Genomic DNA, 14,375 nt, shown 5'->3' with positions numbered 1-14,375 from the left:
TTTCATGCATAACCCTGGTTTCTCGGGGCATGTGTCACACTGGTAGATAGTTTGTTTTTTTATACCCCTTTTTGAGCACACCCTGCATCTCTTCTGTGTCCTTCCCTTGCTGGCAGTTTGGGGAACTTCTCCTGGAAAGTGCTGCCCTGGTACAATACGTGATGTGGCCTCGCTTCCAGATGTGCTAGCACTCCCCCCTTCCTGGTCTCTAAAAATCAACTGCTTCACTACCACCTCTTGAAATTCCAGGAAAGTTCCCCTCTTGCTGGCACATCGATGTAGCACGTAAGCATTATACAATGCCATCTGCATGATGTGCACGGCCAGCTTCTTGTACCACACCCTCGACTTCCACATGGCGTTATATGGCTGAAGCAACTGGTCCGACAAATCCACCCCTGGATTGTTAGTACAAGGACGTCCCTCTTGTTCTTGTACCTAACACACAATACTGAGTCGCTGCTCAGTGCTCGGCTCTCGTGCCTCCTGAGCTTTTCCCCTAGCAGCGACTTTGGGAGACCTCTCTGATTTCTGTGTACAGTGCCGCATGCCGCATTTTGTCTGGAAGCGAGGCACTTGAACAGGGTAGTACTAGTATAAAAATTATCCAGGTAGAGATGGTAGCCCTGGTCCCATAGTGGGTGCACCAAATCCCAAACTATCTTTCCAGCTATTCCCAAGAAGGGTGGGGCATTCAGGGGGCACTATCCTAGAGTCCTTCCCTTCATATACCCTGAACCTAAAAGTGTACCCTGATGCACTCTCACACAGCTTATACATCTTCATGCCATACCTTGCCCTCTTATTGAGCAGGTACTGGCGGAACTGAAGTCTCCCTTTGAAATGTACCAGGGACTCGTCCACTGATATGTGCCTCTCTGGAGTATACACATCCATAAATTGGGCACTCAGGTAGTCTAATATGGGTCGGACCTTATACAGCCTATCATAACTAGGGTCATCTCTGGGTGGGCACTGAGAATTAACGGCAAACTGCAAAAACCTATGGATGGCTTCAAAGCGCATCCTACTCATCGCCATGCGGAACATCGGGGTGTGGTACAGTATGTCTGTGCTCCAATAGTCCCTAATAGAGGGCTTTTTGATGAGTCCCATAAGAAGTACTTTGCCCCAATACTTCTCCATCTCTGCTGCACTAACAGGGGTCCACCTGTGGGGTTGCGCATAAAAAGAAGTGGGGTTTTGGGCAATGTATTGTGCAGCGTAAAGATTGGTCTGGGACACCATCAAACTAATTAGCTCCTCACTAGAAAAGTCCACTAGTAGTCCACTGGTCCGAGCCCTGCCGTGTCTCTGCATATCCCAGGACTGGCCGTAAAATCAGGGACCTGAGGGGCATAACTACTGGGGGTCACCCATGTGGGGTCAGAAGTCTCGGGCACTCCAGCAGAAGTCCCGGACACTCCAGCAGAAGTCCCGGGCACCTCGGCACTACGTAAGCGCCTTCTCGGGGGTTCCTCAGAGTCGCTTTGTGAGGAAGGAGGACAAATAAAGCGGACACTCGTCCCCACTAGCTGACTCCGTATCGGAGGCCATATAGTTGTAGACCTCCAAGTCAGTGTATGTTTTCTGTGACATGATGGGGGGGTAGTACAGAACCTACACTACACTACACCTACTCCACTACACTACACCTACTCCTCTGCAGAACAACGGCTACTACACTACACTCCACTACTCCACTACACTTCACTACTCCACTCCACTACTCAACTCCACTCCACACCTTCTCCTCCTCACTCCTTCTCCTGCACACAACGCCTGCTCCTCCACACAACGCCTTTTCCTACTCCACACAACGCCTGCTCCTCCTGCACACAACGCCTTCTCCCCCTGCACACAACACCTGCTCCTCCACACAACGCCTGCTCCTCCACACAACGTCTTCTCCTCCTTCACACGCCTGCTCCTCCACACAACGCCTTCTCCTCCTCCACACGCCTGCTCCTAAACGCTACTCCTACTCCTAAATGCTACTCCTCCAACTCCTAACTGATCGCACTGAAAAGTGCGGTTGTGGGAGATAGAGAAAACGTAAAGGGAGGGGGGTAAGTGAGTGTTTTTAGGATACAGTAAGGAACAGCACACTAGCACAACTCCAACACCAAAATGGAGCTGTTAGAGAGGGTTGTGTGAGCTAGATCAGCCCCCCAGCATCACAGATCACTGTCATTGGCCAATCGCGATCGATTGACCAATGGCAGCGATCAATGTCACAGGACCAATCAAAACGGTCCTGTTCTGTCATCGGTGGGGTGTCGGCAAGTGATGCCAACACCCCACCGCTGTGTGAGCCCGGGAATGAACGGATCGCTGTCATTGGCAAATCGCGATCGATTGGCCAATGGCGGCGATCGACATCACAGGACCAATCAAATAGGTCCTGTGATGTCATCGGTTGGGTGTCGGCTAGCGATGCCGACACCTCCCACCGACGTGTCACCCTGTCTCGCGACAGGGTGACGTCCTAAATGCAGGAAGCGCTCGCATTCGATATATCGGATGCGGAGCGTTAAGTCACCTCGCTCTGCGTCCGATATATCGGACACGGATCGCTACAGGGTTAAGGCTACATTCAGATCTTTGGGCACATATACATCAGGAAAGCTCCTGACATACATGCTGGACTTGTCCATAGACATATACTGGTTGTTGGGGGTATCCTATTTATCTCTGCCCGACCAGTATACATCTAATCCAGCAGGAAACACTGGATGAAGAAGAGCAGAAGTCTGCCAGAAGGAGCAGTACAGTTGAGTTTACACTGGTGATGTCACAGCTCATGTAAGGACAGTTGAGTCATTGGGGAGAGACTTGGAACATCAGCAGCTTTCAATCACTTTCTCCTGCCGATGCTCCCGCTTTTGGGGAGGAGCTAAACTGAAGGATGAATCCAACTGTATCAGCACACAGAGGATATTCCGCTTCCCCATGTTGTAAGGACCCTTCTGTAAGCCCCCTCAAGCAAGGCCCCCATTCCTATTATTTCATATGGCCAAAGGAAAAAAGCAGCACACCAAAAATAAGGTGAAAAAATGTTGTGGTAGATTTATTCCATATACAAGAGCCACAGTTCGGCTCAAACAGTGCGCCTTCCTCAAGCTAAGTATAAGTGACTATAAACAGGTTTTTTTTTTTTCACATAACAAACTCCACCCCTATACAACTTCAAAGTGCAATAGTGTTGACAAAAATGCATGACATACAGAATACATGAACAACGATCATATTTATTAGCGCCCAATAGTGAGATATATCTAATAACCAGTGTTTGCTCGTGATCAAACTGCGTACACTTTAAAAACAACTATTCAGCACATAATGGATGCTCACCCTGTCGTCTGGAGAATCCAAAAAAACTGTAAAGGCAATAGATGATGTGATCCCCAAGAAAAATATCTTTAATTGTTAAAGAAAAATATGAACAATATATGAAAAAAAGTAATGGTTATAATTAAAGAGACGAAGAGGAAACAGTATCTGCAAGCTTGATAATGATCTCATGGGTTTCAGGGGGAAAAAAAAATATATATATATACACTCACCGGCCACTATATTAGGTACACCATGCTAGTAACGGGTTGGACCCCCTTTTGCCTTCAGAGCTGCCTCAATTCTTCGTGGCATAGATTCAACAAGGTGCTGGAAGCATTCCTCAGAGATTTTGGTCCATATTGGCATGATGGCATCACACAGTTGCCGCAGATTTGTTGGCTGCACATCCAGGATGCGAATCTCCCGTTCCACTACATCCCAAAGATGCTCTATTGGATTGAGATCTGGTGACTGTGGAGGCCACTTGAGTACAGTGAACTCATTGTCATGTTCAAGAAACCAGTCTGAGATGATTCCAGCTTTATGACATGGCGCATTATCCTGCTGAAAGTAGCCATCAGATGTTGGGTAGATTGTGGTCATAAAGGGACGGACATGGTCAGCAACAATACTCAGGTAGGCTGTGGCGATGCTCAATTGGTACCAAGGGGCCCAAAGAGTGCCAAGAAAATATTCCCCACACCATGACACTACCACCACCAGCCTGAACCGTTGATACAAGGCAGGATGGATCCATGCTTTCATGCTGTTGACGCCAAATTCTGACCCTACCATCCGAATGTCGCAGCAGAAATCGAGACTCATCAGACCAGGCAACGTTTTTCCAATCTTCTACTGTCCAATTTCGATGAGCTTGTGCAAATTGTAGCCTCAGTTTCCTGTTCTGAGCTGAAAGGAGTGGCACCCGGTGTGGTCTTCTGCTGCTGTAGCCCATCTGCCTCAAAGTTCGACGTACTGTGCGTTCAGAGATGCTCTTCTGCCTACCTTGGTTGTAACGGGTGGCGATTTGAGTCACTGTTGCTTTTCTATCAGCTCGAACCAGTCTGCCGATTCTCCTCTGACCTCTGGCATCAACAAGGCATTTCCGCCCACAGAACTGCCGCTCACTGGATGTTTTTTCTTTTTCGGACCATTCTCTGTAAACCCTAGAGATAGTTGTGCGTGAAAATCCCAGTAGATCAGCAGTTTCTGAAATACTCAGACCAGCCCTTCTGGCACCAACAACCATGCCACATTCAAAGGCACTCAAATCACCTTTCTTCCCCATACTGATGCTCGGTTTGAACTGCAGGAGATTGTGACCATGCCTTATGCCTAAATGCACTGAGTTGCCGCCATGTGATTGGCTGATTAGAAATTAAGTGTTAACGAGCAGTTGGACAGGTGTACCTAATAAAGTGGCCGGTGAGTGTATATACTGTATATGTGTGTGTGTGTGTGTATAAATAACAAAAAAAAAATATTAACAATATTTAATGTATTTCACCTAAACTCGCTTAGATAAATCAGTATTCACCAAGTTAAATTAAGGGAATAATACCAGATCATATAGTACTGGTAATGTTTAATTCTCTGTGCTTAAGTATAAGTTCACAATCTCCTCCTCTATGTAAGGGAGGAATATGATCAACGAATTTGAATCTGAGATGCATCCAAAAAATGTTTGAGGACAGGTAAATTCTTTCTTCTAGAGTGAATACTGTAAAAATGTTGTGTGAATCGTACTTTATATTCTACATAGAGGAGACCACATTTAACAAGTGGATCGCATAATTACTTGTATACATCATATTCTTTATCGTTTTGTGTAAACTGTGAACCTTTATCCATATAACCACAGTTGACATAGTTGCAGCCAGGAAAGATTCCCTTTCTACATTTTCAAAATGTAGAATTTGCATGTTTTGTCACAGATGTCACCCTAAGAAATTCCTTTCAAACACAGATATTTTTTCTTATAACAGGGATCTCTCTGGATTCATTTTTTTACCAATTTCTTTATTTCAGTTTTCACTTAAAGGGGGTTTCCAAGGTCTAAAAAAGTGATATGTGGCCGGGATGGGGCTGCTTAAAACAATAAACTATTACTTCCCTATGTGGTCCCTCTCGTTGTCCCACACTGTCGTTTTTTTACAGGGGCACGGAAGCCAGCCGAGGTGGCTGATCATCCCCAGCCATCCCTATTCCCAGCACTGTATCATTGGCCAAGGTATGGGGACGGGAAGGCACTGCTTCCTTACCCCTGTAAACAATTGCAACACCCATGCCGATGCAAGGCAGAGGGGTTGTTGCGAATACATCCCACCATGTAGCTTGCAGCCTGTATCAAGGGTGATATCTGAAGCAACGCAGGACAAGCTGAAGCATCCTACTAGGACACAGCTACCTCCCAGCCTGCCCTTGCATCCAGGCTGGTGATCTACTCCTGTGGCTCTCTCCAACTGCATCTCCAACATTCTACTATTTGTCAAGGCACGTTGCTACTGTTCCAATAAAGAACTGTAAGTTATTTTTGTTCAACGTCTGCCTCCGTCTGGTCCCTGCTACTACAGCTGTCACCATCACAGGCACCCTATCCACCACACAGAGACTCATACTTTAGACATCAAAGGGTTGCCCCAGGGAGAACCGCTATAGCAGCCTCTCCCTCATCATTTCTTGCCAACACCACCCTGCTGGAGACCTGCCAGGGTGTAGGACAGCCCTCCGGTTCCCCATACCAAGCACCGTGACACTAGCGTGCCTAGGCCGCAATCGCCAGCCACTCAGGTACTGCGGGCCCCGGCTGTCTCTAAGCCCCAAGAAAAGGCTAGGCCCCGGTGGGGGATGTTGCACAGTCAGGACCAGAGAGACAGTGGTGCAGGACACCGGGAGGGACCGCTGAGGTAAGTAGTAGTTTATTGTTTTAAGAAGCCACATCCCGGCCACATGATACTTTTTTTAGGACTCGGACAACCCCTTTAAACGACAAAAATGGAAGCCTAACGGACAGTAACAAAAAACATCAAAAGTCCATTCAAATGAATGGACATTGTAATGGCTCCGACTTCCATTATCATCCTATATACAAGATTTATCCACAGTGAATCAGAAAATATGTCAATTTGATTCGTACTAATTCTACAATCAAACGATAAGACCATTTGGTACAATTTGATCCATTGTGCAGGAACAATTAGACTACAAAGCAGATTTTGTTTATCCTCAATATGTGGACAGAATATCTGGAGCATATCCATTCTATGTAGAAATAATAAAGCTTGGGTTTTGTTTGTTTTCTATGTAGTTTTTATTTTACAGTTGTTTTATATTAAAAGTTTTCCACTTTGTTTTTTCATAGTCTTCTTGAGTATAAGCCTACTATATGATCCTGACTGAGATTACTGAAAATCCAATTTTTATTTTCAGGCAAACCTTCAGCTTTTGGTATTTTCTCGATGTTAGGACTCCTGCTATTGAACAAAATACTTCTGTAAAGAACCTGAACTTCCTTTTATACAGCTACCGGCATTAGAATTGTGATTCTACAAATAAACATTATTGTATCGATATAGTAAAGTTATAATTCACTGAGTGGAATGAGTACAATGTGATGCAAATCTCAGCATGAATATTATAACATTACAGGTCATTAGGAAATATCTTCTCTTTTGTATTTGTATTGTCTTATTTAGTTGGTAAAATGGTTTATAATTGAAAAACATTTTTTTAGTTTTGTTTTTATTAATTTTCTTTATAAACAAACTCTTGATCACTGATTAATAACGATAATGTACTGCAGTGTAAAGCATTTCACCTGCGGCTATACCACTAACAGCCACCAATGGAACTCCCACCATTCACCCTTCCATCCATACTGCTTCATCATGTTGTGGTAGTTGTGACTAACCCCCCACTCCCATTTCATGTCACAGGGTAGTATTATAGTAGTTATATTCTTGTACATAGGGGTCAGTATGATAGCAGTTATATTCCTGTACATAGGGGGCAGTATTACAGTAGTTATATTCCTGTACATAGGGGGCAGTATTATAGTAGTTATATTCCTGTACATAGGAGGCAGTATTATAGTAGTTATACTCTAGTACATAGGGGGCAGTATTATAGTAGTTATATTCCTGTACATATGGGTCAGTATTATAGCAGTTATATTCCTGTACATAGGGGGCAGTATTATAGTAGTTATATTCCTGTACATAGGGGGCAGTATTATAGTAGTTATATTCTTGTACATAGGGGGCTGTATTATAGCAGTTATATTCCTGTACATAGGGGGCAGTATTATAGCAGTTATATTCCTGTACATAGGGGGCATCTGTGTCTGAGGATAACATAGCATACGCCTCTTCAGCGCTGTATGTTCTTTGTGTCATTTTGTCTAATGCACTTTATTTGCTACTGTAACAATGTGTAATGTACTTTACTTGGGACTGTAACAAGCGTACACACTGACAGCTGGAGTGACACTGACGAACTGTCACTGCTCAAAACTGTCAGTCGACAATGGATAACGCTGTGGGACTTACGCTGACAGTGACGTACGCTGACTGACTCTCACTGACTCTGACTGACACTGATACTAACTAGCACTGACTTTTATTTAATTAGTTTTTTAGACAAAAAAAAAAGAAACTGGGAACTCCCTTAAAGTGTGGGAGAAATCTATCACAGAGGAGCAGCTGTGATCAAGGGGTTAAAATGGCAGGTTCTAACTCTGAGGGGATTGCATGAGGACACAGGCTCCGTTCTCTTCACTTCACAACATGGACTGAGGAGAACGGGGCGTATATACACAGCACATACAGCATATAAAAACATACATTCAGTATATACACAGCACATACAGCATAAACATACATACAGTATATACACAGCACGTACACATGCAGCATAAACATACATACAGTATACACACCACATATACATACAGCATAAACATACATAAAGTATACACACCACATATACATACAGTATAAACACCACAGACACATACAACATAAACTTACATACAGTATACACACCACATATACATACAGCAAATACACATATTCACACAGTACCATATACACCCATGCAGTATATACACATCACATACATATAAAGTATATACACATTGTAACATACATACTGTAAATACACAAATAGATACAAAGACATAAAGTTATACAGAAACATATATCATATACACCCAGTACTCCAGATGCCACGGCCCCCGGACACTGTGGGCCCCATGTGCTAACCCTGTAGTTATGGTCCTGCTATAAATACTCTTCTAAAATTGTATGTCATATTATACATCATTATTGTGTTATATTATTGTACAATGTTACTAGGATTACTAAAAAGAACTGAATACTACTGAAAATGTGTTGATGTAGATCCATGCCAGTTTTTACCATTGATAGCACTCCAGTCTTTTTAACTCCTTCGTACTCCGGTCCGATATATATTGGACCCTGAGCGCAGTGACTTCCTGGTTCTGTGGTTTGTGAGACAGGGTGACGAGTGCATGAGGTGGGTGGGGATCGCAAGGGGACACCTACCCACTGAAATTTGATTGGTCCTGTGATGTTGATCAGTGACCAATCAGACTGGCCAGTGACAGTGATCGCAGTCATGACTGATCACGTCATGACATATTGAAGTCAGCACAGATCCCCCCCACCCCGCTCCCCAACGCCACCATTCTGTATTTGGTGGTGTCCCCCCCCAAGCGGACATGTAAGTGCATTGTGATAGTAGAAGTAGGAGTAGTGCACGCGGTGTGTGGATTCATGACTTCTGGCGCACGTTCTTAATGAATCTGGCGCAGCATCATACACTGGCAGAGAACTTTTAGTGCAGTTGGCTACATTATAAGTCAATGTGCCCCTCTATATACACATATGGGGGTTATTTATCAACGCCAGCGCTCTTGCAGCCCGATACATGAAGAGGCTCCGGCTACGGTGGGGTCCTGCGCAGCGTTTAAAAATTTGCCGGCTGCAGCAAGTGCGCAGGCGTGGGGACAATACAGCCTCAGTAGAGGGACAGTAAAGCCTCTGCACGTCTGGTCGCGTCCCCGTCCCCGTCCCCCTTCACGCCACACTGGGGTAAAGGTGGCGGATTGGGGAAAATAATCGCAAGTGCTTGCAATAAGTTAGCATTGGCAATTATTTCAGGGCTTCTACACCAGTGACGTGGCGCAGAGGCCCTGATAAATATCCCCCATATAGTATATATACATCTTATACTTAGACATGAAGTATATAAAGACTGCCCAACCCGGCACTTTCTTAGGCAATAAAACTCTGTTATCCCAATAACATAATATCCCCACATAATACTTTAATATGTAAATCAGTAAACACCGAGTCTCATGTTGGGCGGTGAAAAACCAGTCACAGCATTTATTAACATAATATTTTCTTTAACAATTTTCAAAACACGTAAATCTTAAAACGGTAGGCACTTGTATTGTGATCTCTCCATCCAAAGGAACAACGGCTCAGGACTGCACTGTACCCATCTGGACTCCCAGGTGACAAGTCGGCCAGACGAGCAAAGCAGCATTCTCTCATCTTCAATTTTACTCCGCCAGCTGTGACTTCAGAACTATAAGACACAGATACTCAAAACAGTAAAAGGAAACAATAAATTAGGGAGGAAGGGAGGTACTGCTTCTGGTGAGTGTCGCAGTACACAGATGGAGAAGAGGAGACCTGCTAAACAGGAAAAGGGGGAGGAGGAAAGTGCACTGCAGCAAAACCTCTCCTATTAAAGTGCATGGCCTCAAATTAACCCCTTCCACCACTACCTGCCTCCACCAGTCCAGGTGAACCCTTCATATACAGTTGGGCGTACACATACTATGTATAGAACATATACACACATATACAGCCAATACACACAGCATATTCACACATACAGTATATCCACACACACCTACAGAAAATAGGCACACACAGCAGATACAGACATAGGGCATATACATACACTTACATGGATGTAGTCACTGTCAGTCGGTCTTCTTATGGCAGGGGGACTGTCACAGATCTGACTCCATGCAGTCCAGTAACTTGTGACCTCATGGGGAAGTTGTTCCTCCGTCCTGCAGCCCCTTCCATGACATTTCCCATCTGGGCTGATGGCTCCGCTCTGTGCTGTGAGGATGTGCCCTGTTATATACATATTATGCTGTACAATGCGCAGCATGTAACATGGGGCAGGGGGAGACGGCCTTCCCAGCATGTGATATGGAGGTACTGAGGTCTCACACTACTGGCTGAGTAAGTGACACCACCACCTTATTGTCACCACATGGAAAGATTTCTCTCCAGCATCACTTACAGTACTTACCTAATCATCCATCTCTATCCCCAGGAATAATATATCCCATCATGTCTGTATATACTACTAGATGTGACTATGTGTGAGCACAGACAGAGGTTGTATCATTGGAGCTTTTGTGCACACTTTATACTTACACTATAACAGACATTATCCCCCGTCCAAATCTGACTTTTACCTGATGGTTTATACATCATGGGCCCAGATTTACTGAAGCCCCTGCGCCAGTTTTCTGTCGGACTTTGCACCTTCTTCAATGTGTAAACTGCTTCCACATGTATATAAGAAGTGTTCGCCACTGAAATGGGCGTCCGGTGCTCAGTCGGGCCGTGCGCCACATTTATAATGCAAAGTCTGACAGAAATGTGTTGCACGGCCCAAGTAAAAGGTGCACCAAAAAAAATGGTGCACTCTGCCGGAGCAGTGCAGGCGGCGCCAGATTCATGGAAAACCGGCAAAAGAAATCCTTAATCTGGCGCCCCCTGCACACTACACAGGACACTGCACATAGTACAGACTGCACTGGTTCTATAAGCAGCAATCACTGGCTGATTACCAACCGCTCTATACTTATTCTGTTTTACAGCTTTAAGGTTTTTATTTTACTTTATTTCATTTTATTCATACCAAATCAGCTCATCCTGTGCAGCGCATGTTCCAGTATTCTATGTACATAACGTCTAGAAAGATCTACAGACCCAAAAGTTACGGGAACCAGTTCTGGAGAACATTATGAGAACATTTCTTATCCTGCTAAAAGACTAAAACTGCAACAATAACACTAGAGGAATGAGCACCTACCTCCTGTCAGCAAGGGATGACACTCTGCAGCAGACGTCTTCATATCTCCTCTTTTTATTTTCTTTCTTTTTCTTTCTTTTCTTTCTCAGTCAATGAAACACTGGATGGTTTGGATGGTGGTTGTATTCCATGGACTGAAAACTGCCCCAGGTACAGTAGGAGGATGATATACTTTATTTTTAGTTGACAGTAAAATATTCTGCAGAAATTACATGATTAAGGCTTCTTTCGTTTGACTTTTTTTCTGATTCTCTATTTTTACATTATCTTTTCTATTTTCTCTCTTTGTTTTTCTTTTCTTTATTTTTCTCAGTCCATGAAACACGGGGTGGTTTGGATGGTGGTTGTATTCCATGGACTGAAATTACATGATTAAGGCTTCTTTCTTTTGACTTTTTTTCTGATTCTCTTTTTTTACATTTTCTTTTCTTTTTACTTTCTCTCTTTGTTTTTCTTTTCATTATTTTTCTCAGTCCATGAAACACTGGGTGGTTTGGATGGTGGTTGTATTCCATGGACTGAAATTACATGATTAAGGCTTCTTTCTTTTGACTTTTTTTCTGATTCTCTATTTTTACATTTTCTTTTCTATTTTCTCTCTTTGTTTTTCTTTTCTTTATTTTTCTCAGTCCATGAAACACTGGATGGTGTGGATGGTGGTTGTATTCCATGGACTGAAAACTGCCCCAGGTACAGTAGGAGGATGATATACTTTATTTTTAGTTGACAGCAAAATATTCTGCAGAAATTACATGATTAAGGCTTCTTTCGTTTGACTTTTTTTCTGATTCTCTATTTTTACATTATCTTTTCTATTTTCTCTCTTTGTTTTTCTTTTCTTTATTTTTCTCAGTCCATGAAACACTGGATGGTGTGGATGGTGGTTGTATTCCATGGACTGAAAACTGCCCCAGGTACAGTAGGAGGATGATATACTTTATTTTTAGTTGACAGTAAAATATTCTGCAGAAATTACATGATTAAGGCTTCTTTCTTTTGACTTTTTTTTCTGATTCTCTATTTTTACATTTTCTTTTCTATTTTCTCTCTTTGTTTTTCTTTTCTTTATTTTTCTCAGTCCATGAAACACTGGATGGTGTGGATGGTGGTTGTATTCCATGGACTGAAAACTGCCCCAGGTACAGTAGGAGGATGATATACTTTATTTTTAGTTGACAGTAAAATATTCTGCAGAAATTACATGATTAAGGCTTCTTTCTTTTGACTTTTTTTTCTGATTCTCTATTTTTACATTTTCTTTTCTATTTTCTCTCTTTGTTTTTCTTTTCTTTATTTTTCTCAGTCCATGAAACACGGGGTGGTTTGGATGGTGGTTGTATTCCATGGACTGAAATTACATGATTAAGGCTTCTTTCTTTTGACTTTTTTTCTGATTCTCTATTTTTACATTTTCTTTTCTATTTTCTCTCTTTGTTTTTCTTTTCTTTATTTTTCTCAGTCCATGAGACACTGGATGGTGTGGATGGTGGTTGTATTCCATGGACTGAAAACTGCCCCAGGTACAGTAGGAGCATGATATACTTTATTTTTAGTTGACAGTAAAATATTCTGCAGAAATTACATGATTAAGGCTTCTTTCTTTTGACTTTTTTTTCTGATTCTCTATTTTTACATTTTCTTTTCTTTTTATTTTCTCTCTTTGTTTTTCTTTTCATTATTTTTCTCAGGCCATGAAACACTGGATGGTTTGGATGGTGGTTGTATTCCATGGACTGAAAACTGACCCAGGTACAGTAGGAGGATGATATACTTTATTTTTAGTTGACAGTAAAATATTCTGCAGAAATTACATGATTAAGGCTTCTTTCTTTTGACTTTTTTTCTGATTCTCTATTTTTACATTTTCTTTTCTATTTTCTCTCTTTGTTTTTCTTTTCTTTATTTTTCTCAGTCCATGAAACACTGGATGGTGTGGATGGTGGTTGTATTCCATGGACTGAAAACTGCCCCAGGTACAGTAGGAGGATGATATACTTTATTTTTAGTTGACAGTAAAATAATCTGCAGAAATTACATGATTAAGGCTTCTTTCTTTTGACTTTTTTTTCTGATTCTCTATTTTTACATTTTCTTTTCTATTTTCTCTCTTTGTTTTCCTTATTTTTCTTTTCTCTGTTTCCTCCTTCCTATCCTCCTTCCCTTCGTTCCTCGCCCCTTTTTTCTTTCTTTCTTTCTCGCTTCCTTTCCTCCTTCCTTTCCTCCCTCCTTTCCTCCTTCCTTTCCTCCTTCCTTTCCTCCTTCCTTTCCTCCTTCCTTTCATCCTTCCTTTCATCCTTTCTTTCATCCTTTCTTTCGTTTTGTTTCCCCATGTGTGAACATGGCTAAAAAGAACAAATTACATAAATAGTAGGACTTATATCAACCTTTCCTCTGTATAATGTCTACCTCTTGTAACACATCCTTCTGTTGAGCTGTTTGATGTCATAGCTATGGCTACTCATGTTCTATATATTCTATTACATCAATAGTGTCTCCATGAATAATTGCAGCCTGTAATAATCACTGGCCGACTAAGGCCGGGCTGTGCTCTAATACATCCTGGGTGTTACAGGATATAGTGGGAGGATGTGTTACACTACTGTATTGGCACTAGTAGGGTCCATAACTATTTAAACTATTTAAACTTTAACTTAAATAGTCCTAATTTGCACAGTATGAGCCAATTCAATATGGATAAAATAACACAAAATGAATATAGAGCAGTTGCTAAACAGACAACAATTGGCTAAATATAAAAATTTTGCGTAACATCATAAAGGCCACATCGCACCGGATAATCTGGTGGTTCATAAATTTTTGTGATTATTCCTGGGCTTGTAGCCATATAAAGCCCTTATATATATCCCCCATTATGTTTTATAAGACAT

General features: G+C 42.4%; 1 long non-coding RNA gene across 2 annotated transcripts in view; it reads right to left on the bottom strand.

The window, feature by feature from the left end:
* LOC140075058 (uncharacterized) overlaps window positions 1-14,375 on the bottom strand; it is a 183,296-nt gene that overhangs the window by 27,989 nt on the left and 140,932 nt on the right. The window contains exons 3-4 of one of the 2 annotated variants that reach the window (XR_011849336.1): window positions 13,095-13,829; window positions 11,488-12,869 (exon numbers count right to left, since the gene is read on the bottom strand). This is a non-coding gene — a long non-coding RNA (uncharacterized lncRNA). Of the gene's footprint in view, window positions 1-11,487; window positions 13,830-14,375 lie in introns of both variants that reach the window. The other variant, XR_011849335.1, reaches the window with a different exon arrangement.

This window comes from Engystomops pustulosus, chromosome 8 (genome assembly GCF_040894005.1).
Source record: "Engystomops pustulosus chromosome 8, aEngPut4.maternal, whole genome shotgun sequence".
Taxonomy (NCBI): Eukaryota; Metazoa; Chordata; class Amphibia; order Anura; family Leptodactylidae; genus Engystomops; species Engystomops pustulosus.
Note: the sequence above shows the minus strand (reverse complement) of the source record. Positions and strands in the feature narration are given on the sequence as shown.